This window comes from Camelus dromedarius, chromosome 20 (assembly GCF_036321535.1).
Source record: "Camelus dromedarius isolate mCamDro1 chromosome 20, mCamDro1.pat, whole genome shotgun sequence".
NCBI lineage: Eukaryota > Metazoa > Chordata > Mammalia > Artiodactyla > Camelidae > Camelus > Camelus dromedarius.
In genome coordinates this window covers 13980464-13994572 of record NC_087455.1, presented here as the reverse complement: position 1 = coordinate 13994572, position 14109 = coordinate 13980464, and the positions used below count along the sequence as shown (strand labels likewise).

Genomic DNA, 14109 nt, shown 5'->3' with positions numbered 1-14109 from the left:
CACTTAGGACAGTACATCTGACTTGCAGAGCGATGGCTGCACAGAAGTGGCTTGTAGCTTTCCACCTTCTTCGAACTTGACCTTCCTCTCTTGTGTCCAGGCTGCCCTGGCCCATGGCTCCCCAGCCCTGTCCTCCACGGGTTCCTCACCCTCTCCGGGGTAGGAGGCCGGCGCCTCGGGACACCATGACCTGTTTATTAGTCCCGGAGTTTCTAACTCATCTGCTAAATGATTGCAGAGTGAAAAAATGGACTGGAATAAACTACGAGAGAAGGAGTGACCCTAGGGGAGGGTGTTTTTCTTCTACCAGCGTTTAAAATACCGTTCCTCTTTTCCCCCAGTCGCTGTCTAGCGATACGGTAGGTTTAAACTAGGCCAAAAAGGAATATGAGGGACCAGTAGGGAAAATCCTACAGGCAGATTTTCCCTCGTTGGGATTTTGCTCCATGTGAGCACTTTCTGGTGAAAAGGAGTTGTGAGCCAGGAAGACTGGAAGCGTGTGCACACTGAGAGCCTAAAGGACGACAGGAAGCCCTGTGCGTCATCTGTTCATAGCGCTCAGACTGAGAACTGCCATTTTCCATGTGCAAGAGGGACCACAGCATCAGATCCCCCACGCAGCCCCGGGAGGCAGGTTCTATTTAAACCCCACTTGGCTGAGGAGGAAACCCAGGTCCCCTGTAAGAGAAGTGCTTGGCATGAGGGCACAGAATAAGCGTGTGAGAGAACCAGGAGCAGACTCGGGTGTCCTGTCTCCGAGACCAGTGCTTGTCCCCCAGTCTGGTTAGGAAGGCTCACGTGTCTGCTGGGTGATGCTGCAGTGCTGAGTTCAAGGATAAACAGGGAAAGGATAACCGATTCACTGAGACTCCCCAGCTCCAAGAATAATTCACTGGGCAGCCCCAGCCCCGTCACTCCACGCCTCCATGCTTGAGAAGAAGCACCCAGTCAACTGAGGGTAATAAGAAGTATCACCAAGAATAATAGTAGCTAACATACCTGCTCCCACGATTCTAAGCACTTCCTATGTGTTGCCTCCCTCAGTCCTATGGGGTAACTCAGGGCTTGATTCAGGGAAGAGGGAGGACAGAGCATTGAAGAGGGAGGGACCAAGGTAGCCATGTGGCTGCAGGGAGCACAGTGGCTTCAAAAAGGTTATCCATCTGCAAGCCCAGAACACAGCAGGGCAAGGTGAGGTGGGGACGATGAGCAGGGGCCAGACCTCGCAGGCGCGGAGGCTCTGGGGTGAGGACCATGGTCATTATCCTGAGACAAATGAGGCGTCTACTAACTGCTCCCACCTGTACCACGTCTATATACGTTGTCCTTTCTCACGTTGTCTATTACGTATCTTTCTCCTTTTTTATACTGTGAGTTTCCTAAGGGTAGGGACTGGGTCTTATTTATTTATATCTCTCTGGTGCTTAGCACAGAAGCCGATATATATGAGTACACAGTAAATGGTTGTTCATCAGATATTTAATATATTCAATGTTTAATAATAGGAACATGTTTTAGTATTTGATAACTATGTATATTCTAGATTTGTTATGTGTAGATATTAGTACCTATAATATAACTTCCATTATGCAGGCATTTCTGCTATAAAATGATATATGCATTCCCATAAAACTCTGCATTCTGAAAAATTTGAAAATCACAGCGCTTTGGGGACAATTGGGCTGCAGCCACTGGGCCATATTCACAATCCATGTGACTGGAAGGACGCACAGTCCAAGCGATGACACCAGCCTAGCTCGAAGGGTGCAATCAATTTTGAATTTAAAAAAAAATACAACAATAACTTTAAGACCTGAGTAACTAGAGGACAATATATTTATTATTTTAAAAGAGGGGAACTTGATGGAAGGGGCTGGAGAAGGGCTGAGGGTGATGAGTTCAGAGGTAGACGGGGACGGATCATCTTTATCGGAAGCTCCAGGTGCAAGAGCGGCGTCAGGCTCTGCCAGAGTGTAGCAGGGACAGATGGTCTCTCTAGCCCACAGCCTTTGCACAAAGACCAGGGAGAAATGAGCAAGAGGAGCCTCTAAGACAGAGCACGCGGCCACTCAGAGTCCAGAGGAAGAGCTGGGAGGGATGGAGGGGTCCCCCGTGGCTTATTCTGCTCAGCTGTGTGTACCCTGCATCCAGCCGCCCTCACTTGGTGATGCAAAATATTAATGTGCTGGGAACCCTATGAAGCGAGGTGACCTCCACATTTTATTGACACCGTCCCCATTATACTTTATATGTGCTAATCTTACAGAAGCAAGGGCAGTAGAACATTACATAATGGAATACATGACTAACTGATAAACCAAGAGTGCCCCCTGGCCAGTTTAGATCGCACACCCTGTGTGGGTTGTGGACTGTTTTCCCCTTGGTCCACTAGCCTTTCAGTAAACCCATTCTGTGAGCAGAGGGTAAACCCAGACTATATCGAGTCCAGTGACACTAGCAAGGGCGTCATAAACCTGTGATGTGATTGCTTTCCCCATCAGAAACAGCTGAGCTCACACCTCTGGACTTGGAGTCAGAGGACCTCAACCCCAGCCTGCCCGAATGCTGTGTGACCTCAGGAAAACCACTGAACCTCTCTGTGCCTCAGTTTTCTCAACTGCAAAATAGCTCTAGTGACACTCCCCAAGTTCTTTTAAGGGGCAGATTAGCTAGTGGATGAAAAGTTCTTTCTAAACTAAAAAAGGCTTTACAGAGTATTGTCCTCCCTGCAAATCAGTGCTGGGACACAGAAGTTAGCTTGCCTCCCGTGGTACCTTCTCCTGCTGGATGGTTAGTTCTTAGGGCAGAGGGCAAATATAGATAAACTCCATGGAATCAAAATAAATGAATTACTGGGATTCAGTGCAGAAGTGTGAATGAACTTTGGGAAATTTTGCTGGCCTTTGACAACAGTGAGGAGGAGGGGACCCCAGCCTCCAGTATCTCCTGCCTCCCTCTCTGAGCGTTCACCCGGCAGCCCCCTCCCCTCTCTCCAGGGCCTAAAGTCCTCAGCCCACCCCTGACCCATTGCTCTTCCCCTGGCCACGCCCACTAAGCCAGGCCTGCCCATCCCATCACCTTCCTGTTTCACTTCCCCAAAGTAGCAGAGGGAAGGAACACCGATTTCAGAATCACACGAACACAGGTTTGGATCAGCCCTACCACACAGCAGCTCTAAAATCATAATAGCCAGTTGTGGTTTGTTGAACCTATTTCTTCACCTCGGCAATAGGCTGCGACTTCCTGACTTCCTTCCTTCCTTCCTTCCTTCCTTCCTTCCTTCCTTCCTTCCTTCCTTCCTTCCTTCTGTGATTAAGAGGATTATAAGTGCACACTTTTCAGACTTTAATGTGCCCAGGAATCACCCAAGGAGCTTGTTAAAACACAGGTTCTGATTCTGTCGGGCTGGGTGGAGCCCGGGAATCTGCCTTTCCAACAAGCTCCCAGGGGATGCAGTTCCACTTTGGAATGTAGAGCCGCTGTGTATAACACCTGGTCCATCGCAAGGACCCAGTCAACAGAAACTATTGCCATGAAGATGTTTTTTCCCCAAAGGGTGCTCCTTTGAGAACAGGCGTAGATGAATAGAGAAAACCTCTGCTCCCCTCAGAATTCTTAGGGCAACAAGAAAAAACAAGTTTTGCTTGAAAGGCGGGCTGGGGTGGGGAGCGAGGGGCCGCGTGGCCCAGCTGCAGCTCACGGCAGGCTGCTCCGTGCGCACGTGCGTGCGGCAGGTGGGCCTCCTGGGCTGCAGAAACCTCTAGAGCTCAGGCCTCAACTTGCCACTCAGGGAACGCATCCTCTGAGCCGGGCGCCCGCCTGTTCCTCCGGCTACAGCTCTCCTGAGGAATTTTCAAAGCACACGGGGTTCGCCTGGCAGGAGTCTCCCAGGATAGAAATGGCGCGTTAAGGGCTTTTGTTTCCAGGACCGCGGCATCTTTTGGACCTGAGGCCTGCGTGCAGAGCTTCCCTGCTCCACCGTCACCAACATGGAATCCTGAACCCCCCGCGGATGCTAGGAACAGACACCAAAGACTCAAGGAAACTCAGAGTGGGGTTCAAGAGACGCCTCCCCACCCCCACCCAGCAGATCTTGCTTTTAGTTTTGCTCTTCTAAAAGGCCTGCTTCTCAAAAAGCTGCTGACTCACCCAAAGTGAGGGTCTTTTTTTTCCTCAGAACCATCACAAAGCCCTGAGATTCTTGAGGTCAGTTTAATGATCAGGCTGGTCCTGACCATTTCCTTTTTCCTTTGTCCTCCCCATCTCCATCCCAGGATCCCAGTGCCGCAGACCTTCTAGAATTGACAGTTGAACCTCCAATTGCCTTGCTGTGCTTTTAACACTGAGTGTCTCTTCCTTGTAGGTCTCGACGCGCTGACTGCTCTCAGAGTCAAAGTGTAAAAAGATTCCCAGGATGTAAGCAATACAGGACTGGTGAGTGACCGTGTGTTTGGTGGAGGTCGGGGTCTCAGTTGGATTTCAAGAAGGGAAAGGAGATGAGAGGGTGGGGCAGGGGCAGCTGAGTTTTGCGGCTCTGAAACTGTTGCCCTCCAGGTGCAGTGGACACAGCACAGGTCAGAGAATCCAGGGGTGAGTCCCTTGGAAGTCACTGGGTCCCTTCCAGCCTGGAGGTGGCTGTGCCATCCTCTGTCTGCTCACCATCCAGAGGGCACATGCTGGGAATTGTTTTTAGGGATTCTTGGAATAGAGACGGAAGTACCTGGCTCACAGCCGATTGTAAACCATAGCCCTGGGGAGACATGAGTAAATGGAGGTGAGGAAGTCACCTTTGTGCCTTTAAACGGCTGTCACTGGCGAGAGGAAGGTGGGCAGCTATTGATTCAACCTAAGGAGAAATTCCTAATGAGAGGTGGGCAACGGTAAAACCGATGTCCATTTTAAGTAGTGAGTTCCCTGTCACTGGCAGAATTCAAGCACAGGCTGGAGAAACACGGATGGGAAATGTTGAAGTAGAAAGTGTTTTTGACGGATTAGTGTTTTACAGACTGTTTCATGATGACAGAGAATCCCAGAGGAGCAGGAGATGCCAAGAGAGTTTAGGGAGAGTGAGTGAGAAGAGTTTGTGAACACACACACGCCCTGTCTCAGAGCTGCCTGTTTTATGTGGGAGGGTCCCGCTTGAAGCAGTTTGGAAGCTTCTGGATGAGATGGTCTCTCCTCAGACCTGTTGTCCACTGGCCGCTACACCTGAGCTTATGCCAGACAGCCACACATCACGGGTGTGACCCCAAACACCTGACAACTCTCCAAACCTGATGGGGGCTCTGATCAGAGGCTTCCCATAGCAGGACCACCACAGTGTTGCCAGTGAGTTATGCCACCAAGAGACTTGCCCAGGATCCAGACCACACGGACCAGAAGGAAAGGCATGGGGAGTGGAGGGGGGGAACTGTGGCAGCGTCCCCCAACCCCAGGCTGTGGGAGGACAGTAAGCGTGGCTTCCCCAAGAGAACCAAGGTCCTTTGGCAAGATCATGTCCTCGAGTGACCAAAACCTGGCCTGCTGTGGGTGAGAAGAGTCGCACCCTAGACCTGGATGGGGAAGTCACCCGGAGAGACACCTGTTGCAAATGCGAGGCTCTGAAGGTCTGAATAATGAGCACGGGGGCTCCCTCTGTGCTTTGTAGCCAGGTTTTCTTCCCCTGGCCTGGGGCAGCTGCAGCAGTAAATGTTTACCAAGGGCAGGGCGCTGTGCGAGGCCAGACATGGTGTTTTTCTTTAAGAAACTGACAGCCTGGATGAGAATCGAATTTGACCGTCGTCATGTGGAGGCTGTACGTTCAGTCCTGAGTGCTGTGCATAGGCAGGAGGGGAAGGGGGCGGGGCTGAACAGTGAGTTTGAACAGTGACCGTCATGCTTCCTTGGCAAGTCTTCAGACATGAGTTGGGCTTTGAGGATGGAGGCTGTGTCCTTGATTCACAAGACCTGGCGTATAGTAGGTGTGAAGGAAGTGACTGTTGAGTGACTCAAAGGGAAAGTGGTAGGGAGGCAGTTCAGGAGGTGATGTCTGTGGTTAAGAGCAGGGCCCCTGGAGGCAGACTTCCCAGTTCAAATCCTGCCTCTTCCACTAGCTGTGGGGCCTCAGGCAGGTTGCCAACCTCTCTATGCCTCAGTCTCCCCATCTGTGAAATGGGCATATGCTAGTACCTACTGATGAAGGGGGCTGTCAAGAGTCAGTGAACTAATTCATGCAAAGCTGCTTGGCCCTGTGCCAGTACATAGTAAGTGCCCAAGAAATATGAGCCCTTATTCTCGTTCTAGTTGTGGGCCGCATGACCCCAGGTTAAGGTTAAGGTTCAGGGACAGGAAATAGCAGCATGGGTGAGGGGACAGAACACTGGGCTGGGAATCAGAAACCCTGGCTTAGCTGCAGGGAGGGGATGGGGAAAGCAGTCACTCCCCTTAAGCTCACTCTCTAAAACAGAGATGCTGAGAGAAGGCGGTCAAGGGCAGCTCCATTTGTCCTGCTCTTCCTCTGGTGGTCCCGGCACTGGTCCAAAGGCAAGGGCGGCTCAGCTATTTATTACTAGCTGGGGGGCCTCATGGAGAGTGGTTTGACTTCTCAGGACCTCTCCTTCTCCCAGTGAACGAGAAACCAGTGTGGGCTTCCTTTCCTCATGGAAGTGGTCTTGAAAACTGAAAATCACGGGCACAAGGGAGAGATTCTGTTGGTACAGATGGAAAATCACTTAAGACTTGAGCTTGGGTGGTGTAGTCTGTAGCCTGTGTCAGTGTCGGTTCCCCATCCCTTCTCCAGTGAGGTCTGGCTGTCTCCTCAGCTGGAAGACAGATTCTCAAAACAAAACAGTGCTTCACTTTGCAGAAGGCACCATCCACCACCCCGGGGAAGCATATTTCAAGTAAAAATGGCATTTGCCTGAAACATTTGCCAGGGTCACAATTCTTGCATTAGTGGTGGACCTGGGACTATTGGGGGCCTGCCTTTTGCCTCTCCTGTCCCATCACCCTGTGATCCTAGCTGGATTATAGGATCGTAGTTTAAACCAGTATTGTTTGTGGCATAAGCACAGCCCCTGTGTACATGGGGTCCTAAGAACTCTCATCGTACACCAGTCTCCTTCTCCCAGCATAGCCCTAACATCTACCAAATGACCCCAACTTCACTTCTACCTTCAGTGGGAAGGGGACAGGGATGAGGCAGCGTTTCCCAGGGCAGCTTCAAAGGCAAAGTGGTGAGAGGGAAGAAGTCCTAATTCCTGGCTCCGTCAGTCATTTGGCCTCTCTCAGCTTCTGTTCCACCTCTGTTCAGATGAGGTCACCGGGCTAGGCCAGGGCTGGCAAATAGATTTCATCTGCCAACGCTGATCAACTGGTCATGGCTGCCAGGAGCACTGGGCGGAGGATTCTGAGGCACACCCAGGAAAGAGTGTGCTGCAATGGATTAGTGATGCCTGCTGGGGAACAGTAAGGAGGACTCAGCACACGTGCAACCTTTTGGCATCTGAAACAGCGATTTCCAAGGCCCCTGCCTGCTCTCTCCCTTTGTGGTATTAACTTAGCAACTTTGTTTTACATCAAGAGAGGCAAAGCACACCAAAACCTCATTAATCTGGACCACTTTAGGACCCACCCAAGTGAGTGGAAAGTTAGTCTGAGGGTGTCTGCTGCAAGCAGGTGAGTTTTATTATCCTTCAATACCCGGAGTCAGCTCAGCCCAGCTAGCTAACAGGTGCTGGTGCTGTGGTCTGTGCTTGCAGGCCTGACCTGTGCTTCTAGGGCACTTACTCTCTTTATGAGCTTAGGATAGATACCAATGAAACTTTAACAAAAGCAGGTACTTTTTTTAAAGTAGAAAATCATTCCATGGGCAGCTTTGCTTCTATTTCAAATTGCCAGGGGATCTGAATTGCCAAGAGAGACTTCACTGCGCTAGCTGGGAATAAGCTATTTTTCCAGAATTATATCCAGCAGATGGGACAAAATAGCTCAGAACTAGGTTTCCCCTGAGTTCCTCAATCTGTAAAATGGGGAAATAATAAACCTTGCAGGGCTCTTCAGGAGAGTAAATGAGGTAAAACGTGGAAGAGACCTCGCAGAAGATCTCGCTCACAAAATATGGCCCAGGGATGCTGTTTTCTCTCCCACTGCCCATCCACATTCACCCTGAAAGCAGAGCTCGCTTCTTGCAATATGTTTGAGAAAATGATGTTACAGATTGTTTTAATGGTATCATAGTTTTTCAAATGACTCCTGTTAGTTTCTCAGAGGCTCTTTTTTCATTACTGGTGATTGTTCAGTAGGAAAGGTGCGCTTAAACCTTCAACTTGAGTTCCTCTGCTCTCAGTCTTCTGCAGGGAGTAACAGATGCTCCAAGGGTCCTGAGGAGCATGTGCATAAATGCTTTAGCGGTGTCTCTAGAGAGGACTTAACCCCACGGTGACTAGACCCTTCAGGTCAGCAAGTGTCAACACCCGCATGCACTCCCACTGTAGGGAGAGTCTAGACAGCCAAGGTGGCTGAATGCCAGGTTGACACAAACTGAATTTGAGTGGGACTGTGTCTAAAGGGTGGGCTTTACTTGTTGAAAATGGGGAAGAAGTTTGAACTGTAACTCCTCTTTCAGCCTTAGTCCCTGAGAATCTTCAGGGGAAAGATTCAGTTTACACTTAAAAAATAAAAACCAGTTAAATCAATGTGAAGGAGGATTGGAACCCACGCCAGCTGGAGGAGCAGTGCCTCTGGTCGCAGAAGTCAAGGCAGGGGGAGCGCCTGGAAGCCCAGGTGAGCTCTTCAGGACTCCTGGGTTGTCGGCCCAGAGCTGGGTTCTAAGAGGGCAACAGGCATGTGCCGCTGGTTATTCTGACCAACCCTGAGCACCTGCTCCTGGTCCTCTCCTGTCCTGGCCTGGTGAGCTGGGCCAGGCAACCTCACGCTTCTTTTCTGTCCCCTCTCCAAGGCCTAGAACAGAAGAGCCTTGCTCCCCTGCCTGAGCAGCCGCCCCCTCCCCGGGAAGGCTTGTGTAGGAGTCAACACAGGCAGGGTGAAGAGGAGTGGGACTCGGCCTGCCTGCCCACTCTTCCCTCTGAGCCTCCACTCCCTGCTGCGGTGACCCTTCAGCCTTGTCTGGCCTCAGACTCTTAGGTCCTGAAGATGGAGCTGAGGGCGTGTGAACAAGGGGGAGGCCTTGAAGTTAGAGGGCACAGCCCACATAGGCTCGCCTGGGGAGCTGTCCCACGGAGGCCTGGGCAGGGGTGGCCCATCGCTTCAAACTCAGCAGGTGCTATAGTTTCCCCCCAGGCCCTTGTCCCCTCTCTGGGCTTCCGCAGAGGGTACTGTCTACACCACCCAGCTTGAGGCAGCATTGAAGAGCGGTTAAGACCATGCGCTCTGGTGCCAGACGGGCTCGGTTAGAATCCCAGCTGTACACCTAGCCCTGTGAGCTTGCCCAAGTTACGTAACTTCTCTGAGCCTCCGTCTCCTCTTCTGTAGAACAGGCCACCAGGTCGGGTAGTTATGATGACTGAGTTTATGAAACATGCTTAGAACAATGCCTGGCACTGAGTAAAAGTATTAGTAAAACAAATGTGGTAGTTAAATAAATGCAGAAGTCAGTGTCATGGGATCGCCCGATTGACACCAAGACGGACCCACAGAAACGAAGCCCTTCATTCTGCCTGCGGGTTCAGGGAGGCTTTCAACCAGACCCTGGAGGAGCGGAAGGATTCCTGCAGACGGGGAGGAAGGCGCAGCCGGGGCGGAGGTGCAGAGGGACAGGAAGACGTTTGGAGGCAGCCGGGAGGTCTGGTGTCTGGTGTTGCTGGAGCCAGTAGAGCCTAGTGGGGGAGCACGTGGCAGTTGAGATGGGCAAGCTGGGTTGAATTAAAGCACAGATGTCCACGAATGCCATGCTCAGGGTGGAACTGTTTGCAGGAAGCAATAAGGAGTTTTCAGAGGTTTTCAACCAAGTGAGTGCAACCTTGGGTATAGAAACTGGGCGTGGTCACAGTGCAGAGGGTGGGCTGCAGGAAAGAGAGATCAAAGACAAGGCAGCTGCAGAGAGACGACCCTGGAGACAGGGCACGGTCACCTAAACTGCAGTGGTCACAGCAGGGGTGGAGCGAGGGGGCTGCTCCAGATTACGGATTCAGAGAAAGCATTGACTGGACTTGAACATGGAAAGTGAGGGCAGAGGGGTCAAGAGTGAGCCCCAGGATCCTGTCTTGGGAATCCAAGAGAGTGATCCTGTTAACCAGGTAGCAAACAGATAGAGAAAAAGTAACGGATGTCACAGAAGGTGCTGGCAATGTAGGACTGGACACACCTGTGGGACACCTAGTGGCTGGGAGGCAGTGTAGAGCTGTGGTTGAATAGGTGATTTTGGGAGTCCAAATGACTTAAATTCAAATCCTGGCTCAGCCAGTTACAACCTGCGTGACTTTGGAGGGGTCATTTAACTTGCCTGAGCCTCAGTTTCTTCATCTATAGAATGGGGATTATGCAGTTATTACCCGCCTGAGAGGGCTGTTCCAATCAGTATGTGTGAGGTGTTAAGAAGGATGCCTGGCACAGAGGGCATCCTCAGTCATGTGACCTGGAATTACATTTGTTCTAGGATTAGTGTTTGTATCGTCATCCTAGTGGAAATGCCCAGTGTGGGCCTGGAACACAGAAGCAAGCTCCAAAGGGGATGGATTAACTCGGGATTCATCTGTATGTAGGGCAGTGATTATCTATCAACCTGATGAGTGTGTTCTTGAGGGAGGGAAAGGTGAGCATGACCTGTGTTCTTTTCAGATTGTGTCACCCTCCCCAGCTGTGGTCTGGCCCCCACCCGACCCTTGCTGCCCTATGAAACATCAATGCGGGCAGGCATCGCCATAATCAAGGTCACATGCCACATCCCTCAGGCCTACTGGGAAAGGATAGCCATGGACAAGCAGCTGGTGAGGAGACAGGTGAGCCCGTGGGGGGATTGCACTCTCTCCGGGACAGCTCAGAGCCAGAGGACGGAACCCTGGGACACCAACATTTAAGAGGCAAGACCAGAGGAAACAGCTCAATCAGGAAACTAAGTCACAACCATCCCACGTGCCGGTAGCATGAAATTCACTCAACCCTAATAGACCAGATGTGAAGACCCCATTATAGGCATTTGGTTCTCCCACAGGTCCAGGTCCATGTTCAAACCACACCCCATTCAGTAGCACATGAGGGGTTCTTCACTCCCTCCTCTAGTAGCCGTAGACTCAGCGTATCTGAGCTAAACAGGAGAAATGAAGAGAGGAGTGAGAAATGGCGCACCACCCCCCGAACCCCACTGTGCCTAAGCCCCACTTCATGTTCCTTCAGAGCCCAAAGTATATTGGCCAAGGAAAGGATAACACTGCAAACTAGTAGGTAACAGTGCTTAAGTGGACATTCGATTATATTAGTCAGACTTTCAGTTACAAAATAGAGGTCTAATTCATATTGATGTAAGTGTCAAACAAAAAAGCAGCCCGTGTAATTGAAAAGCCTGAGCTGGTCTGGCTTGGAGCCCAGCTGGATCTAAACACCGTCAGCGGGTGTGGTCTCTCTCCATCTCCTGACTCAGCTTTCTTCTGAGTGGGCATCCCCAAGGCACATCTCCCCCACCGACCCAGCGCCTTCCCTCGGCAGCCCCCGCAGAAAGAGGGCCTTGCTTCTGTGGTCGCCCTAGTAGATGCCCTGGAATTGAGAGGTTCAGGCCGTGAGTCCGCCCCTAAGCCGAGGATTGCTGCTTGGGCAGCAGCAGAGGGAACCTGCAGAGAAAGCCCCCTCCTCCTCCAGGCTGTGGGGATGCCCGGGGGCCTCTGGCGTGTAGGGCAAATGCTGTAGTAATTTCCTATTCCTGTCGGCTGCTGTAACACATTCCTCAGTGGCTTAAACCACATGCATTTATTATCGTATAGTTCTGGAGATCAGAAGTCTGAAATGCGTCTCACTGAGCTAAAATCAAGGTGCCAATAAGATGCATTCCTATCTAGAGACTCATAAGGGAAAATCCGGTTTCTTAAATTTCCAGCTTCTAGAAGCTTCCTGAATTCCTTCCACCTGCAAAGCCAGTTAGTTTTTCTCAGGCTGCATCGCTCTGCTGCTGATTCTTCTGCCTCTCTCTTCCATCTCTAACTTGACTCTTGTGATTACATTGAGCCTACCCAGATAATCCAGGATCATCTATTTTAAGGTCAACTGATTAGCAATCTTAATTCCATCTGCTACCTTATCTCCTCTTTGCCATTTAAAGTAATATATTCACAGGTTCAGGGCAAGGGACTCTTTGGGGGCTGTTATTCTGCCTGCTGCAGTGATGGTTCCAATCATCAGTTCTGACTTTGATCCAACACTTACCATGTGCAAGCCACTTGCTAAGTCCCTACATGCCTTTAACTCATTTTATCCCCATAACCATCTACAGGTGGGGGACAACAAATATCTCCATTTTACCAGTGAGGAAACTGAAGTGCCGAAAAGTGAATCATTTCCAAGGTCATAGACACGGTGATAGTCAAGTTGGGGCTGGACTGCAGACCTGCCAGACCCCAAAGTGTGGCTCTTTATCAGAAGGTCTGCTGATGGAGGATGTCAGGGGTCTCCAATAACAGAAAATAGAGATTCTCCAACAGTGGTCGAGGTAGATGGGTGGTGAGGAGGTTGTCTGGTACCCAACCACCTAGGTTTATGTCCCAGCTCTGTTCCTTACTAGTGGCGTGACCTTGGCCAGGTCACCCGACTTCCCTGTGCCTCCCTTTCCTGGACAATGAATGAGCATGACAAGGCTACAGTGAATCACCATGGCTGGTTTTATTTTGAGTTTTAAAGTAAAACAAATTCCTAGACCCCAATCTTTCTTTTCTATGTGTAGCTTCAACCTACTTTTAGCGAGGGGGGAAAAAAACATATCTACATCTCCTTTCACTTTGCTTTCGTTTTTCCCTCTATTTCCTCGTAAGGCAGCCTGGCAGGGACCAGCCAACAATGCCTGTCTCTGAGCAGCCTGTGAGCTAAGAACAGCTTTATATTTTTAAAGGATTGTTTAAAAAAAAAAAAACAATATATGACAGAGATTGCATGTGACCTGCCAAGCTTAAAATATTTACTGTCTGGCCCTTTCTAGAAAGTTTGTCGACCTCAGAAAGAGCATGGGCAATGGAGTCTACCAGACCTGGGTTTGGGTCCTGCACTGGCTAGTGAGGGCCCCATTAGACCTTTGGACCAAGGAGCACCCACCGTGGGGCCTTCCCTCGGGTGGGGTGGGGGAGGGGCAGCCGTGACCATCGTTGCGGCGGCAGCGCGGGAGGAGTAGCGGAGGTGGTAGGCAGGACTTACTGAGCGTCTGCACTGGGCAGACACTGTTAAGAGCTCCATCGCCTTGAACCCCCTCAGCAGCCCTCTGAGGCACGCTCAGGAACGCCTGTGACATGTGGGGAAACAGAAGCCGCTTGAGGGGAGCAGGTCACCGACCCGTGACGACACGGGGAGGAGATGGAGCGGGATTTGAACCCAGGCGGTCCGAGTCTGCGCGCTTCTGCTCTGCCGCCCTGTTGTTGCCATCAGCTCTCCTTGCAGGCAAAGCCGTCTTGGGCCGCGTGCCTTTCCCCATTCACTTTCCTCACCTCTTTCCCCCAAGTCTCCGGCAAAATTCCTTTCCGCTGTAAAAGAGAAACTGAAAAATGGAAGAGCTGGCAGAAACAGCTCTTGACTCGAACGTCTGAAATTTCGTCTCCGGCATCCATCCATCCCTCCATCCATCCGTCTGTCCGTCATCCATCCGTAGCAAACACAGCACAGGACCCGGACTCATAAACGCCCACATCTTTGACAGTGACATCTGGGGCACACCCCAAACCCCTGGGCCCTCCACATTCACTGTTGTGGGGAGGTGCGCAGAGAAGCTCATTAAGCAGCGCCCAGCACTTGAACACACAGCAGCAATTCGGGCGGCACCAGCCTATTTCAGCACCCCTCCCCCCACCCGGTTACCATGACAACATTATTTTAACAAACAGCTTCTTAATATTTAATGAAAATTATGCTCCTGACAGGCAGTCGGAAGAGCAACCACACTACGAAGCGCTTAAAGGGGTCCGCGAGGACGTTTTTACACGA

The 14109-nt window shown here is 51.0% G+C and overlaps 1 protein-coding gene across 1 annotated transcript in view; it reads left to right on the top strand.

The window, feature by feature from the left end:
* ZHX2 (zinc fingers and homeoboxes 2) overlaps positions 1-14109 on the top strand; it is a 142221-nt gene that overhangs the window by 52376 nt on the left and 75736 nt on the right. Inside the window, exon 2 of the mRNA XM_031439566.2 lies at positions 4364-4434. The gene's annotated coding sequence lies outside the window, so the exon portion shown is untranslated. The remainder of the gene's footprint in view (positions 1-4363; positions 4435-14109) is intronic.